The sequence below is a fragment of the Rattus norvegicus genome, chromosome 9, assembly GCF_021556685.1.
Source record: "Rattus norvegicus strain SHRSP/BbbUtx chromosome 9, alternate assembly SHRSP_T2T, whole genome shotgun sequence".
Taxonomy (NCBI): Eukaryota; Metazoa; Chordata; class Mammalia; order Rodentia; family Muridae; genus Rattus; species Rattus norvegicus.
In genome coordinates, this window is record NC_141542.1 from 65,538,974 (window position 1) to 65,547,904 (window position 8,931).

The following is an 8,931-nucleotide window of genomic DNA, read 5'->3' on the forward strand; positions in this document are numbered from 1 at the left end:
CCTGCGGTGTAAGAATTCAGGTAAGTGGCCAATGACCATTTCCCTGATTGGGCCTAGGGCAGCAGGGAAAGGTTTAGGAGTCTGAGGAGTACTGGAGGGCAGCATTTGCTATCAGGGGAAGCTTTAGGTGTGCTCAGCCTTTGAGCTATAGTTATAGCATGTCAAAAATTAACCTGTGTGTGTGTGTGTGTGTGTGTGTGTGTGTGTGTGTGTGTGGTGTGTGTGTGTGTGTGGTGTGTGTGTGTGTGTGGTGTGTGTGTGTGTGGTGTGTGTGTGTGTGTGGTGTGTGTGTGTGTGGTGTGTGTGTGTGTGTGGTATGTGTGTGTGTGGTGTGTGTGTGTGTGTGTGGTATGTGTGTGTGTGTGGTGTGTGTGTGTGTGTGGTGTGTGTGTGTGTGGTGTGTGTGTGTGGTGTGTGTGTGTGTGTGGTGTGTGTGTGTGTGTGTGTGGTGTGTGTGTGTGTAGTGTGTGTGTGCGTGTGTGTGTGTGGTGTGTGTGTGTGGTGTGTGTGTGTGTGTGGTGTGTGTGTGTGTTTGGTGTGTGTGTGTGGTGTGTTTGGTGTGTGTGTGGTGTGTGTGTGTGTGTGGTGTGTGTGTGTGTGTGTGGTGTGTGTGTGTGTGTGGTGTGTGTGTGTGTGTGTGGTGTGTGTGTGTTTGGTGTGTGTGTGTGTGGTGTGTGTGTGTGTGGTGTGTGTGTGTGTGGTGTGTGTGTGTGTGTTTGGTGTGTGTGTGTGGTGTGTTTGGTGTGTGTGTGTGGTGTGTGTGTGGTGTGTGTGTGTGTGTGTGTGTGTGTGTGTGTGTGATCCATTTTCAATTCCTTATAACTCCTGGGCAGGTGTGTGGATGTGACGCACTGGGAGCCAAAGCAGTGTAACCCAAGTCACTGCTACAGAGTGACCAAGATAGTGTCCTCTGCAAACCGGGGCAGAAAAAGCAAAGCTGCTGCAAGCCTCCTGAGGACAGGAAGAGGACATGAAGCAACGTGTGTTTTAACTGGGCACGTGTACACCCACCTAACGCTATACAGATTTTAGTCCTTTGGTTTGCTTGTTTTGTTCTTTGAGTCCTATAAATTTCTATTTAGGAATGTGAGAATGATACTTCCAAATATCACCCTTCAAAGAGTTAAATACATGATCCTGCTGGGGCACAGACAAGAATACCCCCAAACCTAGAGCTTTGACAGGCTGAGACGGCTTAGCACCTACCTCAGAATTAAAGACTTTTGACACTGTCTTGTCATCCACCAGCACAAGGAGTGTTTCATGGTCAGTCTGTCTGTCTGTCTGTCTGTCTTTCTGAAAAGTCGTCTTAGAAACCTCATGGGATCCACCTACTGAAGACAACTATCTTCTGTCTCATTGAAATTTCCTTAGCTGGGGACAATATTGAATGGGAAGAAAGACTGAGGTCTGCCAATACACCTGGGCAGATTTTCTTGTATACCTTTCTCCTCTATTAGGGTCCCACAGAGAATCACTTATAATCTATCATCTCTTTGATGCCAGGTAGACATTGTCAGGATATTGTATATTTCCCAGGCCCAAATGGAAAACATGATTTTCCTTAAAAATCGTTTTATTATTTCCCTAAAAGTTGTTTCCACTCTCCACTCTTACTGTTCTTGGCTTCTGAACCAAGTTGAGCAAGATGGAAAACCTACTCCTAAGATTTTCCTCTTTTGCATATTAATGAACCTGGATACGTTTTCCCTCTATAATCTATTCACTGTTGTCTCATCCATCAAACTCCAAGAGTTTTGCCCACTCCACTTCCCAAAGCCACTGGTCACTACCTTCCCTTGTCCATATTTCTTTTCAATAGATGGCAGGAGTTGACGGACACAGAAATGGAAACCATTGCAGACTGAAGATAGTAACACCTTCTCTTCTCCTGATCTATCTTTTTCACTCAGCAAACAGAATAACTACAGTCATGAATTCTCCAGCCACACTTCCCAGGCCACATTTTGGCAGTGTTGTATGTTTGACCCTAGACAAATGAATCTTCTTTTTAGGTCCCAGTTTCTCATTATGAAGTGAGGATACTAATAATCCTTACAGGTATGAGTTGCTGTGAAGAATGAGTCAATGCTTGTGAAATGTTTGGGCCAGGGCTTGGAAAGCAGCATTTCTGTTAAACATAAAAATCATTGAGGGGTTGGGGATTTAGCTCAGTAGTAGAGCGCTTGCCTAGGAAGCGCAAGGCCCTGGGTTCAGTCCCCAGCTCCGAAAAAAAGAACCAAAAAAAAAAAAAAATCATTGAAGGGTTTTATGAAGTCAACTGTCTCATTCTCTTGGCTTGGAAGAGATGATTTCATCTTTTGAAAACATGCGATGTCTTATTGCGTATCCAGAGTTAATGCCTCTTCTGATGTTGTTCTCCACTGTGCTCATTCCCACATACAATGTAGTAGATGTTAGGAAAATATATGAGGGTGACCAGCTAACCTACAGATAGATTCATCTACTTTAGATGAGCTATTATGTGCTTAGACTCTTGAACACTCAGTACAGTCTTAGACTCTTAAACAATGTGAAAGAAACGTAAATCAGGGCCATCATCCTGAAGAAGTTCTGAGTCTTCATCTGGGATAAGCAAGATTTATGTACAAGAAGCCATTAGAAGACAATACTAAGCAGTACCTAGGGAAGTGTTGGCGTTGTGTCTTTCAGCTTTAGGAAACCACAACCATCACAATAACTTGTAGCTTTTATTTTTTTATGGCAGATTCCTGAAGCAAACAGGAACTACGGCTAAGATCGCTAAATTAAAAGGCTATCTTAAATATGGTGCTCAAAAGATATTGTCCCAAAGTATTTTAAGACTATGAAAAAAAAATAAGAATGCATCCAAGGAAGTAAGCAGATATTCCAGCTTTTTTTTTTTTTTTTTTTTTTTTTTTTTTTTTTTTTTTTTTTTTGCAATGAGCTGACCCTTGAAGAAGCAGAGGGCTCTGGATGCATGGGAGATATTTCTCTCGTCTGCCTCACTTATCCTCTGCCTCTTCCATGGTGCTATTTAAAGCACCTGAATGCTCCCAATAAAAGAAGCTTAGGGATTCATTAGATCACACATGTTTCAGAATTTCATAGAACTTTTTTTAAAATTATCATTCTTTTGTTTTTTTTACATCTTTTTATTTTTACAATTTTTAAAATTACCATTTTTAATATGTTTTGTAAAGTATGATGAATGGTCAAAAAATGTAATTTGTATTATATTTCAAGCAAACACAGCAACAAACACACCAAGTCCCAAATTAACAACAAAGACTTCTTACACTGTCTTAAAAGGAAGTTATATTAATTTAGGAACTAGGGAAGGAAATTCCAAAGCCACTTTGGTAACCAAGCCTGGTACTTGTCAGGAAGCTCCTCTACATAGATAATTTAAATCCTTATCCTAGCAATATAAAACCATTTCCTCTCATTCTTCTGTTTTTGAGTTAATGAACATTCCATAATGGATTTCTATAAATTACATATAAATCATCCTCCTGCAATTTCTACATTTTCATGCTGAAACTTAGGACCTTTGGTTAAAGTAGAGCTATGTCTCTAGAGAAGCCACTGCTACAAACACTCTTTATCAAAAGTATTTTGGCAACACAGTGCAGCATGTTTCAGCAATAAAATACCTTTGTAGGCAAACACTGGGGGAGGCAAGAGCCTTTGTGGGCTGTGTTATACTTAGAGGTACTTGAACCATCTTGAACTATCTCTGAATGCCAATAATGTGGTGATTCCAAATTCCTCTCTCACGTATATTGGCTTCAAAGAACTGTTGTCTTAGAAGCAGCTGTAGCATTTTTCCAATAAAAAAGAAAAAAAAGGAGGAGGAAGAGGAGGAGGAGGAGGAGGAAGAAGAGGAGGAGGAGGAAGAGGAGAAAGAGGAGGAGGAGGAGAAACAACCCCTAATATTGAACAAAACAGAAACTAAGGCAACAGGCACAGATGACAAGAGCACAGGGGAGGGGCTGGCTAACTCTCCCAAGTGCATTGCCATTTTATCACCATGTACCCTGAGATCCTCTTTCCGAAATAATTGTGAGCTGTGACATAGACATAACCACTGTAGCAGAACTCACTGATGACAGATGTGATGTGTTAAAATGCAAAAGGAGCTTAGAGATATTAGGCTTTCCTTTCATTATTGTGAAACTAGTGTATTGTATTCCCAAGACCTTTTCTATTTTGACCAGTTTATAATTCAATGACTACTTTAACACATTTTTGCATAGTAATTATGTTAGTATGGTCTCAAATTCTTTAAAAACAACTTGGACAAACAACAAAGTCTTCTTTGATCATGGAGTCCTCCCACTCCTCCCAGCTGAGAGGTGGTTTGACACAGTGTCATGTTCCAAAGAGCTGAGGAATCAAAGGGGTTGACCTTCTTTTTCCATTCTTAACTGGATGGCACTGAGTACTGCCCATGTGCAGACTGGGATTGCTCATTTGTGACAGAAAAGGTTTTAACTGTAGGATTTAATTCAATTCCATAAACATTCCTGTTTCCTATATTTCGGACCCTTTAAACAACCGTGAGTGAGAAACTGAGAAAAACGAAAGGATACATTAATGATGAGAAGGAACTCTTCATGGAACGTAAGTTCAGTGGGACAGACCCAAGGATTGAGTACTACAATAACAGATTTCAGAAGCAAGGCAAGGCAAATCAACGCAACGCAACGCAACGCAACGCAACGCAACGCAGCGCAAAGCAAAGCAACGCAACACAACGCAATGCAACCAACGCAACGCAATGCAACCAACGCAAAGCAACGCAATGCAACCAACGCAAAGCAACGCAACGCAACGCAAAGTAGCGCAACGCAACGCAACGCAAAGCAACGCAACCAACGCAACGCAACGCAAAGCAAGTAACACAACGGAACGCAAAGCAAGTAATGCAATGCAACGCAAAGCAAGTAACGCAACGCAACCAACGCAAAGCAAGTAACGCAACGCAACGCAAAGCAACGCAAAGCAACTCAACGCAACGCAACGCAACACAAAGCAGAGCAGGACAACAGCAAGCCAGGGTTTTAGGAGCCCCAAAGCCAAGGGTAAACTGCTGAGCCTTTGCGTATCATGAACGATGTCCACCTGCATGCGGAGGGCTTTCCAAGCAAACACTCAGCTCATTACAGCAGCTACTTCAGAACTGCAGTGTCTGGAGATTGGTCTTGCCCATTTCGCATTGCTAATTTCATTCCTCTGCAGGGTGTAAGAAATAAAAACATGGGAAGATGGAGTTTTTCCTGTCCAGGGACTGACCTTTAAAAGAATCAGGGCAGAGAGAGGGTAATAAAGCTGGTTGAAGAAACCAGTGTAAATATCCCCGACATAAGACAGAACTAATTTAACTTAAATGGAAGGAAGCCTGGTTTAACTTAGAGGAAGATATTATGTAAATTATAAAATCCTTATTTTAAGAGAAACGTAATTATATTATTTGCAAGGGTATGTAGTAAGTTAAAATGATTGCTAGAAAAGCATTTCTTGGTGTGTTAGAGACTCCTCTTTTAAAGGAATTGTTTCATGGGGGCTATCTTTTTGATATGTACCATATATAATATGTGTTACTATGTTTAATATAAAATGACTAATAAATATTCTTAATTTTTACCATATTATAAATTTGTTTATATACCTTTTATATAAGTAGTTTAGAGGTAAACAAAGTCAGGCTCTAGTTTTCAAAATTTATAAATTAGATCTTGGGAACTGAGGGATAGTGCGTACTCTGGTCCTTGACTATGAGACACAATGATCCTTCAGTGTAGCCAGACATCTGATAGAGGGATAATATCTAATATATACAAAGAACTCCAGAAGTTAGACTCCAGAGAATCAAATAACCCTATTAAAAATGGGGTACAGAGCTAAACAAAGAATTCTCAACTGAGGAATAATGAATGGCTAAGAAGCACCTAAAGAAATGTTCAACATCCTTAGTCATCAGGGAAATGCAAATCAAAACAACCCTGAGATTCCACCTCACACCAGTCAGAATGCCTAAGATCAAAAACTCAGGTGACAGCAGATGCTGGCGAGGATGTGGAGAAAGAGGAACACTCCTCCATTGTTGGTGGGATTGCAAACTGGTACAACCATTCTGGAAATCAGTCTGGAGGTTCCTCAGAAAATTGGATATAGCACTACCTGAAGACCCAGCTATACCACTCTTGGGCATACACCCAAAATTTTGCTCCAACATATAACAAAGATACATGCTCCACTATGTTCATAGCAGCCTTATTTATAATAGCCAGAAGCTGGAAAGAACCCAGATGCCCTTCATCAGAGGAATGGATACAGAAAATGTGGTACATCTACACAATGGAGTACTACTCAGCTATCAAAAACAATGACTTTATGAAATTCATAGGCAAATGGATGGAACTAGAAAATATCAGCCTGAGTGAGGTAACCCAATCACAGAAAAACACACTTGGTGTGCACTCGTTGATAAGTGGATAGTAGCCCAAAAGCTTCAAATATATAAGAAACAATTCACAGACCACATGAAGATCAAGAAGAAGAAAGACCAAAGTGTGGATGCTTCAGTCCTTTTTAGAAGGGGGAACAAAGTACTCATGGGAGGAAATACAAGGACGAAGGATGGAGCAGGGACTGAAGAAAAGGCCATCCAGAGACTGCCCCACCTGGGGATCCACACCACATGCAGCCACCAAACCCAGTCACTACTGCTGATGCCAAGAAGTGCTTGCTGACAGGACCCTGATATGGGCGTCTCCTGAGAGGCTTTGCCAGAGCCCTACTGATACAGATGAGGATGGTTGAAGCTAATCATTGGACTGAACAAGGGGACCTCAATGGAGGAGTTTGAGAAAAGACAGAAGGAGCTGAAGGGGTTTGCAACCCCATAAGAAGAACAACGACATCGACCAAAGAAATCCCACCACAGCTCCCAGGAACCAAACCACCAATCAATCAGTACACATGGAAGGACCCAGGAATCACAGCAGCACAGCTAGCAGAGGATGGCACTGTTCCGCATCAATAGGAGGAAAAGCCCTTGGTCCTATGAAGACTTGTTTCCCCAATGTAGGGTAATGTCAGGGCATTTGGATTGGAGTAGGTGGGTGGGAGTGGGAGCATTCTCATAGATGCGGGGCGGGGGAGGTATGGGAGAGAGGAAAAGGGGATAACATTTGAAATGTAAATACACAAAATATTCAAGAAAAATAAAATTAAAACAAAAGTTGTAGTTAAAAAAGCTTCTGGGTGGTTTTCTTAGTGACACAGACAGCACAGCGACAGCAATTGGAAGATGGAAGTGATAGAAAGTGGCCAAGAGAGCCACTTACAGCTGCTGTTGGAACTAGGCTTGGGGGTGGAGGGGTAGAAAGGTCAGAGTCGAGCACAAGCCGAGGAGAAGCTGCAGTGGCAAAGATGAGAAGTCTTCCCTGGAGGGTGAACAGTCTGTGGCCTGGACACCTTGAGGGAGGAAAGTGAATGGGGAGCCACGGTTTGGGGAGGTTGACTTACATTGTTTGGATTTACTGGGGAAGCATTTGTGAGTCTCTACTTAATCCATGTTAACCAACAGAGGTAGTGCTGTCTGGCGTCCCAGCCCCTGTGCTGGCTCCCGTGGCAGAAGCTGAGCAGGTGCTGGGACAGCACAACACAGGGATCCAATGATAACGTTCAAGAAGCCAGTAACTGTACACACTGCTCATTCATACCCTAGCGGGCTTACATGTGTCCTCCAATGCTTGGCTAACGGGGGTGGTGTCTTATGAACCTGTAGTGAAAACGTCCCAAAGAAAAACAATGAATTTATCATACTAAAACCATTTAATTTAAAAGAGTGTACTTTATGTTGTGATCATATCACTCTGTGTGTGTGTGTGTGTGTGTGTGTGTGTGTGTGTGTGTGTGTGTGTGCTTTCTTAAGACAGAGCCTTTGATATTCCAGGGTGGCTTTGAACTTCCAATTGTCCTGTCTCTACTTCCCAAATATTGGAATTACAGTTGTGTGTAACTACACATGTTCATTGTTACTTTTATGTTAACAATTTTGACTTCGGGGAATAAGAATCCTACTACCTTTATGATTTTTTAAGTTTTGCAGAGTAAAAATACTGTTCCTTAGGTTTCCCATTTTGACGGTATTTTATGGTACCACAAAATAAAAAATTCTGTGACTTAGGAAATGTAAGGTCAGTATGTCAATGGCTTTAAAACAGATCCACAAAGGGCAACCCTTCAAAAACTACATGCTTATTAACAGGAACACACATATGTGTTTAGATGCTTAGAGCAGAAATAATTTTATAAAGCAATATTAAACCTTGCCTCATACAACAGACCAAACTTTCTTGTTGAAAATCTCAGCCAGAATCAAATAATTAGATTTCGTGACCTACTAATGGACCACAACCCACAACTTGGAAAGCACTGTGGAAGACCCTAGGTCTCCCTTCCTGACAGGCTGAGTAAACACTGACAGGTGTTTCCTCTGGGGATCTGCATTTCCACATTCCAGAGCACATCCTTCCCATTGGCTGAATGGGTTTGTGGGGAGTTACATCCTAACTGATTCAAAGATTCTTTACTTAGCCAAAGTGTGCCCTTTGGGTATAGGCTGTGAGAAACACAGGACTTCATTTAGATAGGGGGACTCTTCCTTTTCTTGCAATAAGAGGACCTCCCCTAGTCTCATTAGCCTCACATTTACAAAATACTTCTTTCAATAGGTTATTTTGCAGGCTACTGAGCCACACTGGCTTTAATTGATTCTATTAACTTCAATTGTGAAGCATGACATTTGAATTACAAGTCAGAGTTGAAATTGTGAGAGAAGCAGGAGGACTCGCCTTAACCCAACCGCCACCCCCACCAACACCAGCCAGGCCCTGAGAGAAGGAAGGGAAGGAAGAAAGGCAACTCTAATTAAAG